A 27846-nucleotide genomic window follows, 5' to 3' on the forward strand; every position below is an offset into this window, starting at 1 on the left:
CAAGTCTTGCTTCTGACCACCCATCTCTCCAAATAGAGAATTAATATATTTTTCTTTTTCAATTTCTATCATCCATTTTAGGATTAGGTTAGATTAGATAGGATTCAATGAATCTACCCCTCATTTCATTTCATTCCCTTCTAAAAAATTCTCCTTCAATCCTCTTTGAATTCACCTCAAAATGGTTGATCTTGAATTCTATGCCACCAACTCATTAATCTTATCTTCCACATGGTTCACACAATCCAAGAAAATAAACTTGTTAGCTCAGATTCATCAAATTCTCATCTTCCTCATAATGCTGACACTTGACATTAACTAGATTTTGATGCTCAGTATATACTACATTTATCAACATCCATTGTCAAAAAACTCAGCACAAACTAAAATTTATTGGTGCTTGACATCAACTAAAATTTACTCGGCTTACATTGAAATTGACTTTGCTGAGCTCCAACTAATTTTCTACTTGACTTGCACTAACTTTGGTCAACATGTACCGTCCACTTGGTCAAGCTTGGTAGACAAACTTTATTTAACTTATTCATCTTAACTTACTCAGTGCAACCAATTTTAGCAACCTTCAGTAGATTATTATGCACTATAATATCATTTTCTTAACTAATCCTTGTACTCTTTTTCATATCATAACTCAACCTTTCCTCTAGGTGCTATTGTTACCTCATTTGATTGAATCCTCTTCATCAATAAAACAAATGATAGTGCTTAAATCATATAAGCAATTGTCTTATTAGCAAGTAGCAGGTTTGACATCAGTGACAAATAATAATTGAAACACATTTATCATACTTGTATCAATCTGTTTTCAACAAGGAAAGACAACAAGTTCAAGGGAAGAATAGATGGAAAAGAAAACAAAGGATACAAAGACTACAAGGGAAAAGATAATAAGTCTTGTTACATTGTTGAAGAAGACACTAGTGATGATTCTGATAGTCATAAAGAAGAATTTTTTTATATTGCTATGAAAGATTATTCTAATGAAGATGAGAAAATTGCACATATTTTATATGAGAGTTAAGGTGATAGATGGATAATTGATAATGGTTGCTCACACCACATGAATAGTGATAAAAGTAAGTTTGAAACCTTAGAACATTATAAAGGACGTAGTGTTTAGTTTGGTAATGATACACCATATTTGGTGAAAGGTAAAGGATTAGTAAGATTGACTGAGAAGATCAGATGTGATAATGCTTATTGGGTTGAAGGATTTAACTACAATTTGTTGAGTGTGGAAAAGTTGAATAGTTCAGACTAAAAAGTTGAATTTCAACACAAGAAGGGTAAGATCTACAATGGTTCAAGTGAATTAATTGGAAGTGGTGATCAAAAAAGAGGTAACTTGTTCTATTTAGACATATCTGATGATACGTCCTTGTTTGCACAATGTGATGATATATGGTTGTGGCATAAGAGGCTATGTTGTGTGAACTTTGATAATTTGGTAAGCATTAGTAAGATGAAAAGAGTAAGAGGATTACCAAGATTGAAGAAACCTAATAATGCAATATGTAAACAATGTCAATTGCAAAAAATAACAAAGTCTAGTTTCAAGAGCAAGACCTATACTTTTGATGTTATTTTGTAGTTGGTTCATATTGACCTTTGTGTACCTATTGGAGTGCAAATCTACTGTGGTGATAAATATTTTATTTTATTTGTTGATGATTACTTTAGAATGATGACTCTGATGTTTCTTAAGGAAAAATTTGATGCATTTCAAATGTTTAAGTTGTATTTGGCTAGAGTTGAAAAGGAAACATGTAAAAGCTTAAAGTGTCTGAGATCTAATAGAGGAGGTGAATTCATATATGAGGAATTCAACACATTCTATAATGATAGAGGAATCAAGAGACATATGTCTACACTGGGGACCCCTCCATAAAATGGTATAGCTAAAAGGAGGTACAGATCAATCATAGACTATGTTAGGACATTGATAATGGAAAATAATGTTGTATCAAAGTACTGGAGAGAAGTTGCAAGTATTTTAGTATAGACCTTGATCAAATTACAAGTCAAGAAAGGTACAAATATCACATCCTTTGAGTTATGATATGGATATGCACCTAATGTGAAATATTTCAAAGTTTTTAGAAGAAAATGTTATATACTAAAAGATGATAGACATGGAAAACTTGATGCAAAAAGGGATGAAGGCATATTCTTAGGATATTTCAGTAAAAGCAAAGCATATAAGTGTTTGAATTGTAACACTAACAAAGTTGTGGAAACAACAAATTTAAAAGTTGATGAATATGAAGAAAAGAATGATGGTGAATGTAAGAAGGAACCTGAAGATTATAGAAATTTCACATACATTGATGAAGGAGAGCCCAACACTTTATCTAAACTTGAGAAGAGAGCTATCAAGTAGTAGTAGCCAGTGCATGTTGAGTTACAACAATAGTGTGTTGAGCATCATGAAATTGGTGTTGAGCATCAGGAAGAGCATGTTGAGCATTAGGAAGTGATTGTTGAACAACCAAAAGAACAAACTAAGATACAAGAAAAGCTACCTAAAGTGACCATAGAAGATGAACATGATGAACTAGCGCAAGAAGTAAGAAGAAAATAACTCATGTTAGTAAAGAATGTGAGAAGACATCATGCACCAGATGAAATCATTGGGGACAAAGATTTAGGAGTTATGACAAAAAAAAAGACTGAGGAATGATACATGCCTACTATGTGAATTGAACCTAAATCAATAAAGGATTCTTTGGATAATGAACATTAGATTCAAGCAATAAATGAAGAGATTGAGAAAATAAAGAAGAACAAAAATTGGACATTGGTACCTAGACCAAAGGACAATAATGTTATTGGTACAAAGTGGGTATTTAGAAACAAGTTGAATGAGAAAGGTGAAGTCACTAGAAACAAAACAAGATAAGTTTGTAAGGGATATGTACAAAAATAAAGATTTGACTATGGGGAGACATTTATCCCTTTTTTAAGATTAGAAGAATTGAGAACTCTACTTGCATATGTTATCTTAGAAGAGGAAGTCTATATTGAACAACCTGGAGGATTTGTTGATCCAAACAAAAGTGATAGGGTATGTAAGTTGCACAAAGCACTGTATGGATTGAAACAAGCCCCTTAAGCATGGTATGAAAGGTTGTACACATGTTTGGTGAAGATTGGTTTTGCAAGGACAAATGATAATTGAAATCTATACTTGAAGACTGAATCTGACAAAGGGATACTATTAGCTGATATATTTGTGGATGATATTATATTTGGAGGAAAAGACACATTGTGTAAATATATTTCAGATGAAATGAGGCAAGAGTTTAAGATGTCTATGTTTGGAGAGATCAAATCTTTTGTTGGTCTACAAGTGTATAAAATGAAGAAATATATCTACATGACACAATCAAAGTATATCAAGGAGATATTGAAAACATTTGGTATGGAAGACTCAAGACTAGTTGGAACACCCATGGCTACTAGACATAAACTTTCAAAGAGTGATGACTTTGCTGATGTGAACCAAACCTTGTATAGATCAATGATTGAAAAACTGCAATATGTTTTTCATAGAAAACCAGATATTGCACTAGTAATTGGGATTGTTGCTCAATTTTCTATAAATTCGAAGGAAAATCACACTATGGTTGTGAAAAGAATACTGAGATATCTGAAGGGAACAAAGGATTATGGATTGTATTATAAAAAGAATAACAAGTTTGAATTGGGAGTCTACACTGATCTAGATTGGGCTAGAAATGTTGATGATAGAAAGAGTACAAGTGGTGGAGCTTTCTTTATAGGGAAGAGACTAGTTTCATTAACAAGAAAGAAGCATAATTGCACCCCCAAATCTACAATTAAAGCTGAATATGTAGTTGTAGTAGTTAATTATTCTAACATAGCTTGGATCAAGCAATTATTGAAAGGAGTGAAGGAAGAGATCACTGAACTAGTTATTATATTTTATGATAGCTCAAGTTTTATAAACATATCTAAAAACCTTGTGATGCACACTAAGACTAAGCACATTGCTACCAAGTATCATTACTTGAGAGAGTTGGTATAAGACAAAGAAGTAAGATTGGAGTATGTGAATACAAAGGAATAGATAGCTAGTATATTCATAAAATATTTACCTAAGGATGCTCATGAATATCTAAGAGGTAAATTGGGGGTGATTCCCCTAACTTAAGCTACTTAAGTTGAGATGGAGCTTTGCATCAAATGTTTTGATCAAAATATTTTACAAATTGGTGCAGAAAGTCACATTTTAGGACCCACCTAAAGCTGTAAAGAGATAAGCACAAGATGTTGAATTAGTCACAAGCAAGATGACAGAGGGAGAATCTAGTTTAGAAAAATCACAAAGAGATATCTACATTTTGAAGATATATGAGATGGTGTCAAATGAAGATGTTGAAGTGTCTTTGGCATTGTTGTCAAAGATGGAGAGATTGTCTAAATAGTTACCAACAAAGATGAGAATTCAAGTAGTTAGAGAGAGAGAGAGACAGTTTATACAGTTACCATGAGAAGCAAAAGTAAAGAGGGAGAGATTATCATATACCTATGCCACAATATAGAGAGAGGAAGAGGGAAAGATTGTGAAGCAGTTATCATATAAGAAGATATACATCAAAGAGAGAGTTCATGTTCTAATATGATAGAGGGAGTTGTTACAATTGTTTCCACAATTTATGTCTAGAGGTGTTGCATATCATAGTTGCATAAATGAGAATCATAATGAAACTAAAATATGAGATCAGAGAGATAGTTGGACACTAAGATGATAATCTAAATGAAACTAAGGATATTGATGAAGATTTTTTACTGAACATAGAGGGAGTTGATTGAAGCAACTCAAGTGGTTTGGATTGCATGACAACTAGAGGTGTCATCATCAATGCTAGGATTATCCATGGACATAAATAATAGTTACATGAAAATATAACCATTATCATAAAATAATAAATTGTACAGAAGAGAACATGTAAGACACAAGGATTTAATGTGGTTCACCTAATCCTTGGGCTACGTCCACCAATAACTGCAAAACCAGAATCAGTATGCAAAGAACATTAACAAATGAAGTAAACATTCACAAACCAAAAACTAAATTCACATATATGCTTAGACTAAGAAAGAAAATAAGAAGTGCAAAACCTCACAAGAGAAAACACTCCATCCTTTCTTGATTCTGTAGATGTGTCCTTTTTCTGTGGATGTATGCTCAAGATGCTCAAAAGCTGCTTCAATGGAGATGGGTAATGGCAAATTGGTAGCTTTGTGAGCTCTCAATTTGGCATATGGTTGATGGCTTTGGTTCTCAAAATAGCATGGTAACTTTAGCTCAAAGATTGTTGATGAAATGGCTTGGGATGGGATTCAATTTATAGGCTAAGGGGTAGAGAGATGGAGGGCTTAGATGCAAGGATGGATGAAGGCTTAAGGAGGGCTAAGATGCACTCAAATGGGAGCACATGGATTGTGCTTGTTTAGCACCAATGGGAAGGTGACACTTGTCACAAGGAGGATGAGTGTGAGAGGGTAGGGTAAAGGGTTGGTTAAAGTCATGATGAGTGGGGTTGAGTATGTAAGAGGGATGTAAGAGGAATGAGTGTGGAAGAGGGAAGAGTGTGGAAGATGGGTGTAAGAGTCATGAGTGGGCTTGTAAGAGTCTTTATGTTTTGTAAGAGCACTCATGACTTAGTGGTTGGGTTTTTTTGAGGGGAGACTTTGGTTTGGTTTAGGAAAGTCTTAAACTTGTTTAAGGAATGTGACAACATTAGGGGGTGGATTAGGCTTGGGTTTAGGATTAGATTAGGGATGTTAGAGATGTGCAAGTGGATGGCATTAATGAGGGTGGGTGAGTTAGTGGCTAAGCTTGGTTAGTATGGGTGGATGGGGTGGATTAGGCTAAATGGAGGATTAGAAATAGGTTAGGGGTTTTTGAATTTGAGGATTTCATTTATCAAATAGATTTATTTAATAAATGGGGATTTTTGGAATTAGATAGAAGAATAGGATTTAATTGATAAATAATAGATTATTTGATTTATCAATTAGGACTATAGATGATTAATTAAATTAATCAACTAGGGGATGACAAAGGATTAATTAAATAGAAATTTAATTAATAATGCCTTTTTAGATAACTAAATAGGATTACTAAAATAGTGTAATCAAATTTAGGTGTTTACAATAACAAGTCCAATATTATCATTATCTAGTGATTACAATTTGCAATCCATTACAACTCAATACTGTCATAAGAAGCTACTATCTCATCATACATTATGAAATCTCTAACCCTAAGCCAATTTATACAAGCTTTTGTCACTTACAAAATTAGGGCTAGAATAAGTCATCCAATAGAAAAAATAAAAGTCGACGCCTTTTACAATAGTGAGTCATTTTTGGCTTCGAGGGTGTTTCTTGCAAACCCTCATAAAAATAATCCTAGGGGAAACCATATCGAATAAACCTATGAGTTTGATTAGGCTCCACATCACAACAACCTCCGACTTGGAGACTAATCAAATTCCACAAAATCCACAACAATAACCTCCCCTTTGGAGATTGATCATAGCATCGCTAAACCTGTAGCTTCCATTGGAATATCAAATCACCCTAGACTCTATTGTTCTTTTATTCTGTTTAGTCTAGAAGACTAACCAAAGTTGAAGATGAGTTCATCTTCTCCCTTGTTACTGCCTTGCTAAACATATCTACTGGATTATCATCTATATATATCTTCTCTAGCTTTAACTGTCCATCATCCAAAACTAACTGAATGAAATGGTACCGCAATTGTATGTGTTTTGTCTTTGAATGTAGAGTAGAATTCTTCGCAAGATGAATGACACTTTGGCTATCTGTAAATAAATAATTATCCATCTATGGGTGTTTCAGTTCTTCCATAAGGAACTGAATCCATATCATTTCCTTGGTTGCCTTTGTAGGAGCAACATACTTTGCCTCTATAATGGATAAAGTGTTCACCTTCTGTAACCAAGAAACCCAACTCATGGGTAACCCACCAATAGTAAATACATAACTTGTAGTACTCCACCTAGTATCAATATCCCCTACTAAATCTGAGTCAACATAGTCTTGTAAATCAATAGTAGAGCCCTCAAAGTGTGAACACTTACTAGATGTTCCTCTCAAATATTTGAGAGTCCATTTAACTGCATTCCAATGCTCAATCCCTGGATGACTCATATACCTACTAACAACTCCCACTGCATATGCAATATCTAGTCTAGTACATACCATAGCATACATTAAGCTTCCTATAGTTGAAGCATAAGGTACCTTGGACATCTTATCCTCCTCTTCTCATGTCTTTGGACACATCGCCTTAGTCAATTTGAAATGACTGGGTAAAGGTGTGTTGACAACTTTAGCATTCTCCATAGAGAAATATTGCAATACCTTCGCAGTATAATCAGCCTGAGATAAAGTCAATTTTCTATGTTTCTTATCTATGTAAATCTTCATACGAAGGATTTTTTTTGTTGCCCACAAATCCTTCATAGAAAATGAATGTGCTAACTATTCTTATAACCCCTTAATCTGATCCATGTTAGACCCATCTACAAGCATATCATCAACATAAAAACATAAAATAATATAGTTGTCATCATTTAACCTCTTAAAATAAACACAATAGTCAGAATAACACCGAGTATAACCATGCTCATGCATAAAACTGTTAAATTGAAGATACCATTACCAAGTGCTTGCTTTAAGCCATATAAAATTCTTTAATTTGTACACTAAGTTCTCCTTACCTTTGACCTCAAATCCTTGTGGCTATGCCATATACATTTCTCTATCCAAATCACCATGAAGAAAAGCTTTTTTAACATCAAGGTCCTCCAAATGCAAATATTAAGTAGTCACAATACTTAAAACAATATAAATGGAAGTCATTTTAACAATAGGAGAAAATATATCTTCAAAATCAATGCATTTTTTTTGTGCAAATCCTTTTACCACTAACCTGGATTTAAATCATTTCTTACCTCCATCCTCTTCTTTCAACCTATAAACTCATTTATTTTGTAAAACCATTTTACCTACAGACAACTTGCATAAATCCCAAGTCTTTTTTAGAAAAGAGTCCATTTCTTCTTTCATTGTAGATTCCCATTGAATCTTTGTATCCACCTGCACAACTTTATTATAACATTTAGGTTCAATGACATTAGTTAGTAAAATAGAGTACAAAGAGGGAGAAAATCTTTCTAGAGGTCTACTTAGCCTTGTTGATCATCTAATATTCACTGGGGTGTGTGGTTTTTGTTGTTGCGATTATTGTATAAAATGAGAGACTACTAGAAAATCTTCATTTTGAGTTTCATCCAACACTACATAATCATTTTTTTTCTTCTCCTATTGCTACAACATATCTTTGTACAACACTTTCTCATTGATTATGACATCCCTGCTTCTTACAATTTTATGATTTTCAAAATACCAAAGCCTATAACTAAATTCATCAATACCATATCCAAAAAATACACATTTCTTTGACTTAGCTTCCAACTTCGTTCTATTTTTAGAATCTATATGTGCAAATGATTCATAGCCGAAGGTTTTGAGAAAAGAATAACTCGCCTTCTTACCAATCCATGCTTCCTCTAGAATACCACAACCCAAAGGAGTAGAGGGACCTCTATTAATCAAATATGCAATAGTATTAATAGCCTCCACCCACATGTTTAAGGGAAACCAACATGCAACCTCATGCTCCTTGTACACTTCATTATTGTCTCGTTCATGCATTCAACCACTCTATTTTTTGTGGAGTCCTTGGAACATCTTTGTGTCTATGAATACCATTAATAGAGCAATAATTTTCAAATTTATAAGTGTAATACTCACCACCATTATTAGATCTAAGACATTTTAATCTCTTACTAGTCTCATTTTCAACCAAGCATTTCCATTTCTTAAAAGTTTGAAATACATCATATTTCTAAGGAAATAAACCCATACTTTTCTAGTCGCATCATCAATAAATGCAACATAATAATGAGAGCCACCAAGGAAATATACCTGAGTTGGTCCCATACATCTGTATGCACAAGCTCTAATTTTTCATTTTTCTTTTCCTTCCCACTCTTCACAAAACTTACTCTCTTTTGTTTTCCATACACACAACTTTCATAGAAATCCATATTGACACATTCTCAGACCTGATAACTATTTCTTTGAATGAAGTAATTTCATATATTTCTCACTCATGTGCCCAAGTATATAGTGTCATAGCATTGTATCAGAATCTATAGTAATTGTTTGTTCTCCCTATTGAAGTGCAACAACTATTCCTGAACATTCATTTTTCTCTAAAGCAATTAAAGTAGAAGGAATAGTTTGACCTATACAAAGATATAAGGTGCCTACTTTCACACCTTTTTCTACTACAAGGGAACCTTTTGTAACCTTCCAATTTTTATCATTAAAAGTAACTATGCAACCCTCATCACCAAGTTGCCCTATTGAAATTAAATTCCTACTCAGCCTTGGAACATGTCTTACCTCATGTAGTAGCCAATGATTTCCATTCTGCAACTTAATCTTAACTTTTTCCTTTCCAACGATTTGATAGGGTTCATTATCCCCCAAATAAACAAACCCAAAATCCCCTTGGACATAATCAATAAAATAACCTGTATGGGATGTAGCATGAAATGAAGCCCCAAAATCTAAAACCCAAGAATCAACACTTTCTAAGGAAAGAAACAAAGAATCCTCTTTGGATTTGTTACTTACCACATTTTCCTCCTTGTTTCCATCTTGTTTGTCTCTTTTATTATTCTTTCAAATCCAACAATCTTTTTTCTTATGCCCTAGTTTCCTACAATACCAGTCATCTCTTGGTCCTCTGGATTGAGACCTCTTCCCCTTTGATTTCCCTCTTGATTTCCCATGATTTCTAGAATTACTTCTTCTCTTAGTCGTTCTACCTCTACTTTGTGTGTTCAAAGCACTTCCTAATGTAGATCCACATAAGGTTTTCCTACAAGTTTCCTCACTCATAATAACACCAATCACATCATCAAATTTTAGGGTATTAGATGCAGAAATAAAATTACTCACAGCCATTACCAAGTCATTCCAACTTTTCTACAAAGAATACAAAATCAAGAGAGACCTAATTTCTTCATCAAAAATGACATTCACAGAAGATGACTGAATAGAAACTATATTAAGCTCATTTAAATGATATGTGATGGGTCCATCTTTTATCATCTTTATATTAAATAAATGCTTCATCAGAAATACCTTATTTGAAGAGGAGGGCTTTTCATACAGCTTTGCCAAGGTTTGCATCAACTCTTCTGTCATCCTCACTTTTGTAATTTTAAATGTCACTGATGGTGCCAAGCATAATTAAATACTTCCAAGTGCCTTTCTATCTAAAATCTCTCAGTCCTTATCTGTTATAGTTCCTTGTTTCTTGGCTTTTGCTTCCAATGGCTTCCATAAATCCTTTTGATAAAGATACTCCTCCATTTGCATTTTCCATAACTGAAAGTTCTACCCATTATACTTCTCAACCTTTAGCTTACCCTTATTTTCCATCACTCTCACTCAACTGTGAGACCTTCCTGCAAAGGATAGCTAGAAAAAAAATCACAATTGTCTGGGCTAACAACAAATTGACAACAGCCTGGCTCTGATACGACTTGTTAGGATTATCCACAGATAGAAATAACAGTTACATGCAAATATAACCAATATCAAAAAATTATAAATTGCATAAAAGAGAACAAAAGACACAAGGATTTAATGTGATTCATCCAATCCCTAGGCTGCATCCACCAACAAAAAGTCCAATATTATTATCTAGTGATTACAATCTATGATACCTTACAACTCAAATCATTGCAAGACACTACAATCTCATCATACATTATGAAATCTCTAACTCTAAGTCATTTTATACAAGCTTTTGTTGCTTACAAAATTAGGGCTAGAATAAGTCGTCCAATAGAAAAAATAAAAAAAAACATCTTTTTGCCCCAAACCCCCATAAAAATAATCTAGGGGGAAACCACATTGAAGACAACTCTAAGTTTGATTAGACTCCACATTAAAACAAGCAATGCCAAAGAGGGAGATTTTTTGAAACATCTATTGGAACAATTGTTATGTTGTCATTGATGTCAAGCCTTATTGGTGAGATAGTTTCTACCTGAGTATAATGCCATATCAAGATGATTGATGGAGAGGATTTGAGAAGAAGAGATAATAAGAAGACCTAGTGGGAAGGTTGAGCTATGTGGAATTATAATGGGCATTTGATCATTTGAACTTTTAAAAGATAATGTGTTGTTTAATTATAACACTAAGTGGAGAAGATGGTTGAGTTGAACCATAGTTGAGATGATCAATGAAGGACCAAATGCATAGGATAAACTAAGCTACAAAGCAAAATATTAAGGGACATATAGTTGAAGTTGAGTTGTTCTAGTGTCAATCAAGTGAACAATAGAAGCCAAACAAATATAGTGTCGACTGAGCAACAGTAAAGACCAAGTAGTAGAAAAGTTAGACTGAGTGAAGACAGTGTAAGCCAAGCAAGATAGTTAGTGATGACCAAGTTATTTAGTGATGGCCGAGAGAGAGGAACACAATATTGATTGAGTGTCAACATTTATTATTTTGTGAAGGAATTGAGATTCCCATCTAAGATAGTTAATTTTTTGGATTGGTTAAATCATGTGAAGGATAACTATTGATGAGTTGGAGCATTTAATGTTTGGGAAACCATGTTTGAATGTTTCTAGACATGGATTCAAAGAGAATTTTTGAGAAGTATCTAGAAGAAGGAAGAAACAAAATGATAGAAGAATTCGATGAATTTGACCTAACTCTAAGATCAATGATGGTGTCTAAGCAACAAAAGATCAAAGCTACCTATTTAAGGATGCATAAAGATTAACTTAGAGAAGGTTAGAAATTGCTGATTTTATTGATTGGCTAACTTGAGTAGAAGGCTGAAATGAAGGAGCAAAGTTGGGGTGAAGAGTGATTGCTTGAAGGATTTTCCAAGTAGATCAAAGACAGTAATGGAGGCACGAATGGAGTTAAATAAATGAAATAAATTATGAGCTACATAATGATCTGTATTTTCAAAGTGAGTTATATTTATCAAATCAACTTGTTGTTACTTTCTAACCATTATATCAATTAAAATTATTTATTCAAGGTTGGCATAACAACCATTTGTATATCCTTTAATCAAGGTTACATTATGATGGAATGTTTTAAAGTCCTCTAACAAGGCCACTCCTAATAAGGTGACTAAATCCTTTAATAGGGTCACACCTAACAATGTGCATTGTAACCTTTAATATGGTTGGCTCCTAACAGAGCTCACTTTAGAAGAGTGAAAAATTGGTGGCATATTATTGACAATTTTTTCCAACTTGGGTTTCTATGTTAATTTTGGTGTTAAAGTTGTGTGAATGATGTTCGAGATGTTTTATTGTTTAATGTTTTACATTCTACAAGTAGGTTATTATTGAGATAGTGGATTGCAAGTTTATGTTACTAATAAGTTGCTATACGAGAAAGAGTAGACTAAACAATAGATCTAAGTTGTTTGAAGTATTCAAAAGTTGAATTAGTACATCTAGACTTGAGGATAAGTGATTCAGCCCCCCTCCCTCTCATTTATTCTAAATCATTCTAACAATTAGATCTTTGTTTGTATTAGTGCTCCCTCATCATTTGGTTGGTGTTAATCTTGTTAGATCTAGTTAACTTAGAGTTGGTATTAAAATGATCAATCTCCTTAACTTCCCTATGAGGTATAAGGTTGTCAAACCCAATATGAATGTTGAGTAATTGAGACCTATTTTGGTTGCTTCACATTTCACTTTATACATTTATGTTAACCAGACTATTGACGTTTCCTCTTTTGATTTTGGAGTTAGATTGTAATATCTTGTTAAATACATCTCTTGTTATTTCTCTTTTCATGTTATATGTATTTACTTTCATTGTATTACATTGTGTGCTTTCTCTTCTAGATCTAATTCATACCTTAAGGTAAGATTCCCTTTGTGAGATTTTCCTTTTACCTTGATTTTGGTATGATATTCATGATTTTAAGTCTTACCTATAGAATTTTGGTTAGGAGAAGTCATAGACTTATGGCTTCCTTTAATCCATAATCTTCTTCCCCATCTTTAGAAACCTTAGTGATACTTTGGTTTCCTATGATCTTAATCCTTCTATGGAGAAAGACTCTTCTCATTCATCCCATGATGAAGATGAGACTTTACAAGCTCCTCTCAAACAAGTTCATAAGCAAGCTACTGAGATTAACAATATGCATGATTGGATTATTCAAGAGAATCACAATATAGATACTATTGTTGCATTTGATGCTCTTAAGAAAGTGATACATAATGATGAACAAGGTGTTAATATTTTGTGTGGTCTTACTCACCTTGTCCATTCACATGTTAAACCTTTGGCTCAAGTCACATCTGAAATAAGAATGGTTCCACCTATCACTAGTGTTGAAGTAGTGTTGCATAAAAATGAAACTAAAGGAAATAACACTAAGCAACTAATGCACATTCCTACATTATCATGCAAAACCTCAAAATATGAAAGAAGACATGTAAATGAACAACAAAATAGCACTATGCAAACCTCATGAAACCATCAAGTGTAGATGATTTCATTGCTCATGAGATGTGGTTGCTCACAAATCCAGTAGCATAACAATGAGGTAGAAGGTGCTTGTGAAAATGAGGAGAGGGCTCTCCTTTTATAGGAAAATGGATGCAATGGACAGCTAAGATTGAATGCAAGATGGATGGCTAGGATCTCTCAGGATCAATGAGGTGTCCATGAGGTGGAGGCCAAGTAGACTCCATGTGGATTAGGGTTTTGACCATTCAAAGGGAAAAAGATGCTCACACATGTGTGAGGAAACTTTGATGTGACATGTCAATGACAGGTGTAAGAGGTGTGTAAGAGCATGTTTCCTCACACATGTGTGAGACACCTTTGAAAGTGATGGGTCAATGACATGTGTAAGAGGGTTGGAGGCTCAAGGTTTCTCACACATGTGTGAGACACCTTGGTTCACATGTGAAGGGGGACAAGGTTGCAAGAGATGTAAAAGTCACATGTCACATGTGACTAGGGTTTTCTAATCCTTTGATTAAGATTGTGCAAATGATTAAGGATGTGATTAGATGAGGAACTAGGATTTATTAGTGGATAAGTGGATTGACTGAGGTTAGAAGGATGGGTTAGGTTAGGGAAGTGAGGTTAGGTGAGGGTTTAAGGTAGGAGCCATGTGCTCAAATGGGATTAAATTTAATATTTAATTCCTAGTGGGATTAGGAAAGGGATTAATTAAGTAAATGACATACTTAATTAAAGTGAAAGGGGTTAGATGCAAGTGGGAATAGGTTAGGATTTAAATAAACCTTAGTTTATTTAAATCAAGGAAAGGTGAACATAATTAAATAAATGTAAAATTTATTTAATTCAAGGTAAGGGAATTAAATGAATAATAAATATTTATTTAATTGGTCAAGATACGTGATTTGGACAATTTTAGGTGTCTACATTTTGCCCCTCTTTGATATAGCATTAGTAATGTTATATCAAAGAAGAATAAAATATAGTGGCTAGGAGGATAAGACTAATAGCATGATGCCCCAGTCATGAAAGGATGAGGAAGGATGACGAGGGTGGAAGGGTATGGAAGGGTATGCCCCCTCGAGAGGACATGCGGGTTAGGAGAACACGAATGTTCTCTCAAAATGGAATGGAGGGGAAAATGATAAGAGTTATGCTGCAATGGCGTGAACAACCTAAGTTTGATATTGTATTCAACACTATGCACCAAGGTATGAGGAACCAAGATGGCAATGTGTCAAGTACGTGATAAAAGGGGTCTAATACAACCATATGCCTTGGGAAACCATGATATGGAAGACCATGATTCCTAGGACAATAGGATGCAAAGACCATGATAAATGCAAAAAATACTAATGCATACAAGTAACAAGCAATCATGCACAATAAACCAAAAGCAAACCAACATTTTGCCCCCTAGTCAAGCTGAAAACCCATTAATGGATTGATTGATGATGATTGATTAAGGATGGCAATGCTAATGCTAAGCATAATGCACATCCAAGGATTGGGAAGGATTCATCCCATGATAGTGATGTTTGAATATGGTTAATGGATGATCAGCTGATTGGGTCACATTGATGAATTGATTAAGGATTGATGTACAAGATTACAAGATTAGATTGATTGAATTAGTATTGATTGCATAGTTGATATGTTTTTTGATTTTTTGATTTTATGGCAGATAGAAGAATGAACGTGGATGAGATTGGAAGAATAGATATTGATAGGATGAAAAATGATTAGAGTAGGATCGATATTGATTTGAAAGAATTAGAAGAATTGAAAAGTGATTGAATTAGAGGATAAATGAATTGGAGGAATTAGATTGAATGTGATATGAACAAATAGAATGGATAGAAATGAATTGATTAGAAGAATGTGTGAGAGAATGGATAAAATGAATGGATTGAATGAATGTGAGATAGAATGGATAGAATGAAACCAATGACAAGGGAGGGTCAAGGTATGGTAAATGGAGGAAAAGCAACATGATGTTGGTGGATGCAAGGAATAGTGAAAGGATATGAGGGGCCAAATGATATGGTGGCAAAAAAAAAATTTGGGGCCAAGGATCATGTTTCAAAGGAGTCCAAATGCCCCATACCAAGGATAGGAAAATGGAAGAAAATTTAGTGGGAAAGGATGCATGAAAATGGAAGGAGATATGGTGCGAAGGATAGCGTATGGAGGAAGAGAAGGCATGTGCTCTTTCAAAACATGTATAAACATTTTGTTATTGTGCCTCTAGTAGTGATCATGAGCATGGAATGAAAGTGGAATGAATATGGGAAATGTGAGGGAGGGTATGAAATAGGATTAATGATATGAAGGGTATGGATGAAATGTGTGATATGAAGTGGATGAAATGAAGGGGATAACCAAGATCAAGAACATATGAAAGGGGGATGGAAGTATATAGGAGTATGGATGGAAAATGGATGAACATGAGAAGGACTATGGAATGAAATATATATATATATATATATATATATATAGCATGTCAAGATCAAATGCATGAAAGGATGATGGAAGCATGTAGGAAAATGTGTGGATAATGCACAAGGGATATGGAAAGTGCATAGATAGATGGAAGGAAAGTGAAAGTCAAGATCAAAGATAGAAAATGATAATGAACAATGGATGGAAGCATGGAAGGTATGTATGTAAGAGTGGTATGGCTAGAGCTTGCCCCCAGTGTAGAGTGCAAGTGGAAGAGGAAACATGAATGGATGGATAAGCGGAAGTGGAAGGCTATGGACACATGATAGGAAAATGAAGGGAGGACTCAAGAATCTATATACATGGATGGTATCCCTTGATTTTATTTTTCCTTTTTACTTTTTTTCTTTTCAAGGAATTTTGATTATTTGATCATAGATGTTGATAGGGTAGTGAACGGAGGAAAATGGCTTATGAAAAAGTTTGGATTAAGGGGGTGGAGTGGGTGGGAGGAAGGTATTGTTGATGGATGCTAGGTTGGAAGGCTAGTGAAGGAAGCGAAAAGATCTTCATTGGCACACACCTTGAAGGGTGATGGAAAGGAGGAAATTGTGGGTGATATGTGGGAGAAAGTTTAAATTTTGGGATAGAGGGACCCAAAATGGATGAAGGAGGTGATGGATTTAGGATGGTGAATTTGGGTAAATAAGGACCCAAAATGGATGTGGAAGCCTTCAGATGAGCCAAATTGGATGTCATTTGGAATCTTTCTTTGAGATTCATTGCTACATTAAGTAGCTTTGGTATCCACAAAATTTTTGCATTTTTGATTTTGAGCCTTTGTGGCTTTTTTATTTTGCTTTGGATCAGATTTGTATTTTCTTGAACATGTCGTTTAGAGGGGACATGTTGATCCTTGGATTTTTGTGGATTTTTGGCATTATTTGTTTTTTCTTTAGCATCCAATTTGGTTCCATTGGCTATGGTATGGGTGCATGAAAGTAAAGGAGATGGAGAGCGTATGGATGGTGAACGTTGGAAGGAATTCAAGGATGTGTGCCTTTGTTGATCTTTAGTAGGGCCATGAGGTGATGAAGGGGAAAACATGGATATGGTGGATGGGTGTATGTAAGGACCCAAAATGGAAGGAAGGGATGAAGGGTTTGGCGGGGAACATAGGGACCTAGAATGGATGGAAGATAAGGACCTAGAATGGACTTGGAAGATGAATGATGGGAAGTTTTAGGTTTGGAAGAAGGAATTGTGGAAGGTGCACCAACATCTTGAGCCATTATTTCTACAATGGGATACTTATTATTTTCAACACAAGATGCAAGTCCAGGTGTATGGGGTTCATGAGTAGATTGCATAGTTGGGATAGGATCATGTGGAATATTATGAGGGCTAATGGTAGCTTGAGATGGAGTGGGATCATGAAAGGGAAATGAAGGGGTGCTTTGTGTAGACACCTAAAAATCCTTTAAAAAATAAAGTATTTTTATTTTTTGAAAAAATCCCTGATGACATCATCATTAATTAATTAATTTTTATGCCATTAAATCCCTTTATCTTAATTAAAAATATTTAATTAAGGAATCCCTCCCATAAATGTTTAAATCTTATTTAAACATTATTTCTTTATTTATTAATTATTTAATTAATAAATTGACCAAAAATCCTAAAATAAATTAAAAAATTATTTTTTGCCCAAAACTTGGCCAATTTCCTTATGACCAATAACCTCTTCCAAAATCTTCTAATCCTTCTTTAATTTCGATTAAAGGCTAATCCCATCATTTCCTACCCTTAATCCCAACTCAAAATATTTAATTAAGATTAAATATTAATCCTCATGTTTATTAAAAAAGTTTTAATAAATATCTCCTCAACCCAAACCCTTGAAATAAATAAAACTTTATTTATTTCCTAAAAATCTAATTTATCCTCATCCTAAGAAGTTCTAGACTCTTCTAGAAAGTCTTCATCCTCATCCTAGGAAATTCTAGACTATTCTAGAAAGTCTTTATCCTCATCCAAAGTCTAGACTCTTCTAGAAGATGTCTTTAAACCTAATCCTAATCCCCTCCTAACCTTGTCACATTCTCTAAACATGGGTTAAAACTTACTAACCCAAGCCAAAGTTAACAAATATCTCCTCCTTCACCCACCCTCATTAAATGCCATCCACTTGCCTATCCCTAAGCTAATCCTAAACCATCCTAATCCATCCTCTAATCATTTGCACAAGCTTAAACAAGCTTAAAACCTTCTTAATCAAGTCCAAGTCGAAATTTCTCTCATCACCCTCAAAATATCTCAACCATAAAACTTTATGAAGTCCACTAGGTCATAAATGACTCTTACAAGCCCTTTTATTGCTCTTACAAGTCATTATGAGGGTCTTTATGAAGATTTTATCCCTTGAACCTCCTTTGTTGACTCATCCTTCCCCTTTCCTCTATCCTCTCACCATGTGACATGTGTCACTCCTTGATTGGCTATAAGGAAGCACAATCCATGTGCTCTCCTCTCATGCAATCTAAGCCCTCCATAAGCTTTTTCCCATCCTTGCATCTTAGCCCTCAATCCCTCAAGCCTCTTGCCTATAAATTGGATCCTTCTCCTTTGCAAAATAACACAATCCATGAAGTAAAGTTATAATGCTATTTTGAGAGCCAAATCCATACTAAATCCATCTATCCACACCAAAAATCCACAATCATCCATTGAAGCCTTTGGAAGCATATTGAGCATACATCCTATCCATTTAGATAAAGCCACTCAACAAGAGAGCTTCTTATTGAGAGAGCCCATTAATGGCTCATATTTTCAATTGAGAGCTCATCTTAGTCTATCTTGAAGTTTCTGAATTTTGTTTAGTTTGTAGAAGCTTTATTTAAATTTGGTTTCTATTAGCATGCTAACATTACTCATATACATTTTGGCACGCCCGATGGGACCCCGCATGGGTCATCTTCATTAGCTTTTTTAGTCAAGTTTTGTATGTCATTTGCTGATTTTGGCTAATTTTTCTTGTTTTTGTTATTGGTAGGAGTGTATAAATTGGTTTTGTAGGTCCACATGAGCATGAAGAAGACAAAGGAACTCATAATCTATCTCATAGTGTTTGCAGATTTTTCAAGCTTATAGGTGGACAAAGAACTTGAAATTCTTCTTCCTCTTCTTGTCTATATTCTTCTTATTCCATCTACTTCTTCTTCTTCTTCTTCTTGTGGGAGATCTTGGCCATTTTTTTTAAGGAAGCAAAATCATACACACTTCTTTTTAGTGCTTAAAATGAACCCCCAAATCATACTTAAATCCATTGAAAAATTAAAAATTTGCAAAAAAGAAAAAATCTTTTAACAAGTGAAAGTAAACCAATCTAATCATTTGCATCCTTTCAACATCAAGGTTTTAGATGCATTCATGCAAAATTAGGAACACTTCATTTTTGGGAATTTAAAAAGAACTTCAAGTTTCCATTTCAAAAGGTTCAAAATCGACACTAAGTGCACACTAAAGTTCTTTTAAAAATCTCATGAAAACTAAGAGTCCTAAATGGCTGCCAAAATTGTCCTAAAAAGCTTTGTTATTTGTTCCAAACAAATGTCTTGTTGCAAAATCTTGAATGTTTCTTAGGTTTTTCATGCATCAAAATAATCTAGGAATATCATTTTTGGGCTTAAAATATGCAAACTAGAACACAAAATCTTGAATGAAAACCAAAGTCCAAAGAGTCATTTTCACTTTGGAGTCCAAAACAATCTTGAATGATCTAAGGTTAAAACAAAGCACTTCAAAGTTCTTAAAACAACACACAAAATCTCAATCTTGAATGCTCAAAAGAAAGCACTTGAATGTTTAACCACTTGTCTTTGAATGCATGTTGCTAAAATCACTCTTGAATGTCATGGATTAAAATCAAATTTTCCTTGAATGCATGATTAAAACAAAAAATCCAATCTTGAATTCTAAGGATCAATTAACCATTGCAATATCAAACACTTCATTTGGAGCTTCTAAAAATTGAACAAAACAAATCTCTTTTCCACATGCAATCTAGGTAAAGTTTGATTTTTGGACATTTAAGAAACCTTGTTAAATTAAAATACAAATTTGCAAAAATCAATTTGAGTAGTTCCTTGGACTCACCTCTTTTCTAATCACCCATCAAATATTAACCATTGGTTGCAATCTCAACGCCATTTATGGGGATGGGTCTACTTGAAAAAGGTGTTAAATGTTCCACAATCTAACTCACTCACTTGGTCTTTGAATGTTTGCTTTAACTTTATCAAAATTCTTAAATGATCAAAACTCTAGATTAAATCGATCAAACTTCAAGTTTGGGCACTAAAATTGAACAACAACTGACGTGGAGAGCCTCCAGGCGCGCGCTTGAAATTGAATCTCACACACTTTTGTTTTGGGCTTAAAACAAACTCACACTCAATCTTGAATGCCTTAAAGAAAATTAATCGATACTTGACGTGGAGGGCCTCTGGGCGCACGAGTTTGCTTTTGTTGACCCTAACTCTTCTTATTGTTTGCATTCTTTGATCGATTTACTTTTTTTGGCGCTTCAAGTTGGAATTGAACATTGTCTCTTAAACATGAGTGCTTGCAAAGTCTAGATTAGCACACATAAGAGTCAGTTGGTAAAAGAACAAGCGTGTTTTTTAGCCCAAGGTCATCCAAGTCTTCTCTCCCCTTGTCGTCTTTCGAGGCCATCTTGGGTGCATAAGATTAGGATCCAAAACCTTGTTTCTTTTTAGGAGGTCTGCTTGGGGATTTCATCACCCCTTGGACGACCTCAACTCCAGCGTTCTGGCAGAGTATAAGAATCGGGAGGTGAATCGAAAGACACCTCTCTTGGGATCAAAATTTTGTCACTCGGACTAAGCCTCAAGGAACTTTATACCCTTGAGAAGTGAAAGAGGAGAAGTGGGTTACCGCTCCTCTCGGCTGTGTGACATCTTTTTGGTTTCATCTACAAATTTGGGCCTCACGTACCTTGCGTATATCGAGGACTCCCTAGCTATAACAAATTTCATCCTTGTAGAAAGCTTCCTAGGATGTTGGTGTGTTTGATGTGCTTGCTAAAAACTTTTGTCTACTTATTTCTTCATAGCTTTTGAATGAATGTTTGCCAACTTTGGTCAAAATCCCAAAAAAGCAAAAATCTCCCAGCTCAAGGCATACTTAGCGTAGTCACTGCCTCATCAGAAAATCATCCAAGCTCCCCCGCTGCAACCAAATCTATCTAGTTCCTTGCTTTAGAACAATCCCAAATCTAAAGTCTCTCCAAATCATCCCCCCCCAGCCAGCTAGAAACCCAATCCAAAATCACACCCAAGCCTTTAGAGAGTTGTTGTCATTCTGCTAGAATTTGTTATCCAATCAATCCGACCAATCCACTAGCCTCACCAAGGTTATCCCTTTGACAGAGCTTTGTCTAGGGTAATCTAGCTTTGTCACTTGTTATCCCTCATCACCTTGAGCTAAAGGTTGGGATCCACAAGTGGTCAATCTCGTGTCATGCCCATAGGATCATTAGTCTATCCTTAAGTTGACACAATCTCCACCAATCTAGCGCATAGGAAAGCAAAACTCTCACTTTTTGACAGCATTCCCTTGAAGTCTTCTATCCACACAAAAGCCAAAAATCTCCAGCCAATCCTCCTTAGATCTGTCATACAGCTTTGACTCTCCCTAGGAAATCCTTCATCAACCAATCCAAAATCTGTGCTTAACCCAAATCCAACCATGAGCTTCCGTGTTCATCCATACGCAAGACCCCATCCCCATCAAACTCATCATCAAAGCATGAAGTACCAATCCTATCATGATGTGTTTGGTCGCATTGTCCTTGCTCCCGCCACCTCCTATTCCAATGATGATGAAAATCTTGTTGACTATGACGGGTATATTGAAAGCCTTAGAAACATTCCCCCAAGCATCCCCCAAAATCCAAGAGTTATTCCAAACTATCTATTCATGCCATCTGATATTCCAGCTTCCCCTCCATCACCCAATCAACCAAGCTTCCAATCTTCCACCCCCATCAAACTAGCTACTCCTGTCAATCTACCTCCACCTTTGACACACGAGTCTCCAAGGAATCTCCTAGAGGAAATACAAGAAAAGTTGCCTCCAATAGTCGATAAGCCATGTCATCTAATCCAACCATGTGAAGTAGTCAGTGATGCAGCTTCCCCATCTATAATATCACCTCCATCTCCCATAGCTATCATCCCCATACCATCCATCAAATTGCTTAAAATCATTCCACTTCCCGCAAGCATCAAAATCCCACCACCTGTCAAATCCCTCCAAATCCTATCCACATCACCTCCAAGCATTTCCCAAATCTCTCATAATGACCCTTATGCATCCATCTTCTACTCACCCATCTCCACTACTGAATCTCCCATCTATCCATTCGCTGCCTTTGAAGAATCCATCCCTTCACCTCCTATCGCACCATCCACTCCAAACCAATCCTATCAAGATCCTGCCCAAAAGCATGTTGACATCCCCCAAAGCATAAATGAAGATATCATCGTACCATGTCTTCCATCCATAGTGCAGTCACCATCTCCTCCATCTCCAAAACCTCAAGCCATATCTCCTCCACTACAAGATATCTTGTCATCCCACCAGCTACATCAAGATCCTATCCTTCCATCTCCCCCGGTCCATGCTTCCATCTTACCACCTATCCAAGCTATTCCACCATCTATAATCTACCCTCTTGGTTCACTTACATTCATCCACGGTGGCCCTCTCTCAGCAGAAGAATTAAGAACAGTATCTCCCCATTGCAATACACCTAATAAATCACTTCTACCATTTTCTATAAGCAAAAAGTTTCCTCAGCTTGTTCAAATGCTCAATCGATGGCATTATCAAGGTCAAGGTTTAGGACCACAAAAGCAAGGAATCAGAGAGCCTATTATTGCACAAAAAAATCTAGTATTTCATGGTCTTGGATATGTATCCAAAGGCTCACCATATAAAAGTGTTGGTACACCACACCCCCAAACCAAGCCTATCTCCAAGCCCACCATGCCAGCCTCCCATCACTCCTTCAAGAAATCTTATGTCATTCCCCCTCCACCATCTTTGCAACCCAAAACAACCTACCATATCCCCCCTTCATCCGCTGAATCCATTTTGGGTCCCTATGTCCCAAAATCTACCATCCTCCATCCTCCTATTAGCCATCATAAAAATCCTATTCCATCCATTCCTATGCAAGATCAACAAAGGCATATATCAGGGCACATCATCCATCATCATCCCCCTACATGCTCTTTCAAATCCTCTCCATCTCACAAAGCTTCTCCTAACCATCTTCCCAAAGCTTACCACAACAATGTAAATGCCAACTTCAAAATGCATAAAGCTAAATATCCACATCCTAGGCAATCATATGTCTATTCTAAAAGACATACTCCAAAAAGGCAAAATCCAATCAAAGAATGCAAAACAATGCAAAAGCCTATGAAAAGAAAATCCAAAACCATGTGGATCCCCAAGAAAAAAGTTGAAACCCAATGTATAATGGCATCCACCATTGCTAATCCCCCATCTAGTGACTCATGTCCCCCATCTCCTAACTCCATCTTGGGTGCCTATATCCCCAAGCACGCTTCCACAAATCCTCCATCATGCCCGCATCTACCATCTATCCCCCATATGCTCTTTTCACACCCGTTCCAACATGTGCCAATGTTGCTCTTGCAAGCATCCCCATCTCATGCTCCTTTCCAGCATTTTCATCCCTCCATCTCCTACCATCAATCCCATCTAATCTGATCTATTGCATAAATCACACATCCGGTGTACCAACAGCTAGCAACAAAATTGAACATTCCAACAGCCAGTGAAAAATCCCAAAAAAGCCAAAATAGCTGAAGAAAGCCAAAATCATTCCAGCTAAGTCTAAAGTCAAAAAGTCAAAAAAGAAAAGAAAAATAAAGCGTCCACTGGTGAAAACTTGGCAATTCAAGCGCCTTGGACAAGTACCATGATGAAAACTTGGCAAACAAGCATCATGCGTAATCTCGCCATCCCCAGCTTAGCCTATCACCCTCATGCTTTTGGTCATCTCTTGACATCCAACTCCATCTTCCAATCTATCCACCTATCCTCCATCCTCCAGCTTCCATCTCACACCATCCACTAATCTTATGCAGCTTCAGCCAATCATCTCAGCTATCATCCATCTCCCTAGCCCCTTTAGCTTTTTCCATCCTAGCTTCAATCCTATCACATCCATCATAAGACCTCCTTCTGCATGTTATCTTCTGATTGGGGGCACTATATTCCTTGGAGATCTTGTCTTGTCCATCCTCCCTTGTCATTGGTATCTAGCTCTAGGCTATCCTCATTCAAACCCAATGTCATCTCTTTATATCCATCATAATCCTAGCTATCTACCATCCTATCCAGCCATCTCATCCTGCTCCTCTAGCTATCCTTGGTCACAAAATCTCTCATCATCATTGGATGCATCCTGCCAAATCTATATCTTTCGCTATCACCCCACCCTTAGCTTTCGCATCTTGCACAACATCCAACCATCCCGCTATCCTATCATCCTGAGCTTTTTCCTACTTGTAACTATCTTGGTTAGCTTCAGCTTGTAAATATCTTGGTCCGTCAGCTTGTACATCCTCTTTAGCTTAGTACCATTTCATCTATCCAGTGTTCGTGTCAGTTCGTCCTTGATCAGCATCTTGCACCCATCGCACATCTTGGTTAGCTATTCCAACGCATCCTTTAGCTAGATTTCCTATCACCAAAGTGTTATCTTTCTTAGTTCAGCTTGCCAAACGCATCACTCATCCAAATCCACCAGCTTTGGTGCTCTCCGATAGGTCCTTGCAGGATATAGCTTTCCTCATGTCTGATCTTGGTCCGTTAGTACCTTGTCCTACCCATCTTGTTGGCAAACCGCTCTCTTTTGGATTTTCACTTTCTTTTGATTTGGGATCTTCCCTTTTGGGTCTTGAAGTATCTTTTCCAAGCAATCTCCTTGTTCCCTCCTCAAGGTTGCCACGATCTTCCATATCATGGCATGCTGTGAATGGGGCAATTAGAGCATAAGGTCTTGATCAGGTCTTTCGTTTGTTTTTCTTTTCTGCTTGTGGGTTCTCCAGTGTCGTTTCCATGCCGCTTCCTCTAGGATTCATGTGTGATGCTGGGGCAATCTTTGCGTGTTTGTTTTGAGTTAGTTTGTTAGTCCTTTGGACGATTGGTGAAAAGGCCTTGATGTTCTTGGTAACCTTGGCAATTAACCAATAGTCCTATAGAAAATCTAGTGCTCAACTACATGGTGGTATTTCTCTTTGAAGTATCCCCCCGCTCAAAAAGCTTCAATGGTTTTCCTTCATCTCCATTATCCCCCATCCATATCCAGCATCCGTCTCTCCTACCCCAGCTTATGCATCAGTATCTCTTTGAATCACTCCTCACCTTTAGCTTTAGGGATCCACAATCCTAGTCTTAGGGATCCACCAATCCAAATCAATCCACCAAGCCTCATCTTTCGAGATCCACAATCCTAGTCCTAGGGATCTCCAAAACCCATCTTTTGCCAATCTGACTCTTTGAAATCCTGTTGCATCAGCTTTTTAATCCCCTCATCCATCTCCCCATCCTAGATTCCTTTTTATAGCGCTCCGCTCCTTCATCCTCTGTAATTCCTGAGATCTTAAGCTTGCTTCCTCTTGTGCCTCTGATTCTCCCTTTATCCTTCTCCCATAGTGAGAGTTTGAGCCAACTAAACCTCTTCTCTTAAGCCAATCTGAGTCTCCTTGCTCATCCCAGATTCTTGTATTTTTCAAGAAGCCACCGAGTCTCGCTTTCTCTCCCCGCTGCCTTCTTGAGGGGGCATCTCACAGTCCATTCTCTCCTCTTCTGCTCTAGCCTTGGGCATCTTATTTTCTTATCTTTGATGCCATGCCACTTGCGGCATCACATCAAAGAGGGGCAAAATGTAGACACCTAAAAATCTTTTAAAAAATAAAGTATTTTTATTTTTTGAAAAAATCCCTGATGACATCATCATTAATTAATTAATTAATTAATTAATTTTTATGCCATTAAATCCCTTTATCTTAATTAAAAATATTTAATTAAGGAATCCCTCCCATAAATGTTTAAATCTTATTTAAACATTATTTCCTTATTTATTAATTATTTAATTAATAAATTGACCAAAAATCCTAAAATAAATAAAAAATTTATTTTTTGCCCAAAACTTGGCCAATTTCCTTATGACCAATAACCTCTTCCAAAATCTTCTAATCCTTCTTTAATTTCGATTAAAGGCTAATCCCATCATTTCCTACCCATAATCCCAACTCAAAATATTTAATTAAGATTAAATATTAATCCTCATGTTTATTAAATTTTTTTTAATAAATATCTCCTCAACCCAAACCCTTGAAATAAATAAAACTTTATTTATTTCCTAAAAATCTAATTTATCCTCATCCTAAGAAGTTCTAGACTCTTCTAGAAAGTCTTCATCCTCATCCTAGGAAATTCTAGACTATTCTAGAAAGTCTTTATCCTCATCCAAAGTCTAGACTCTTCTAGAAGATGTCTTTAAACCTAATCCTAATCCCCTCCTAACCTTGTCACATTCTCTAAACATGGGTTAAAACTTACTAACCCAAGCCAAAGTTAACAAATATCTCCTCCTTCACCCACCCTCATTAAATGCCATCCACTTGCCTATCCCTAAGCTAATCCTAAACCATCCTAATCCATCCTCTAATCATTTGCACAAGCCTAAACAAGCTTAAAACCTTCCTAATCAAGTCCAAGTCGAAATTGCTCTCATCACCCTCAAAATATCTCAACCATAAAACTTTATGAAGTCCACTAGGTCATAAATGACTCTTACAAGCCCTTTTATTGGTCTTACAAGTCATTATGAGGGTCTTTATGAAGATTTTATCCTTTGAGCCTCCTTTGTTGACTCATCCTTCCCCTTTCCTCCATCCTCTCACCATGTGACATGTGTCACTCCTTGATTGGCTATAAGGAAGCACAATCCATGTGCTCTCCTCTCATGCAATCTAAGCCCTCCATAAGCTTTTTCCCATCCTTGCATCTTAGCCCTCAATCCCTCAAGCCTCTTGCCTATAAATTGGATCCTTCCCCTTTGCAAAATAACACAATCCATGAAGTAAAGTTATAATGCTATTTTGAGAGCCAAATCCATACTAAATCCATCTATCCACACCAAAAATCCACAATCATCCATTGAAGCATTTGGAAGCATATTGAGCATACACCCTATCCATTTAGATAAAGCCACTCAACAAGAGAGCTTCTTATTGAGAGAGCCCATTAATGGCTCATTTTTCAATTGAGAGCTCATCTTAGTCTATCTTGAAGTTTATGAATTTTGTTTAGTTTGTAGAAGCTTTATTTAAATTTGGTTTCTATTAGCATGCTAACATTACTCATATACACTTTGATCTTGACTTAGAAGGGGATCATGAAGCGGAATGAGTGGATCATGATATGGACTAAAATCATATAATGGAATGGAGGGAATGAGATTATGAGGTGGAACATTTTGACCTTGATGTGGAGGAGTATTAGTGGATAGAGTGGAAGTAATCTCTTCATGAAGTGGAGGATCTATGGAGGCTAACTCTTGAGATGGAATGGAAGTGGTAAGGGGTG

This window comes from Cupressus sempervirens, chromosome 5 (assembly GCF_028749045.1).
Source record: "Cupressus sempervirens isolate cs-2001-9-10 chromosome 5, ASM2874904v1, whole genome shotgun sequence".
Classification (NCBI taxonomy): Eukaryota; Viridiplantae; Streptophyta; class Pinopsida; order Cupressales; family Cupressaceae; genus Cupressus; species Cupressus sempervirens.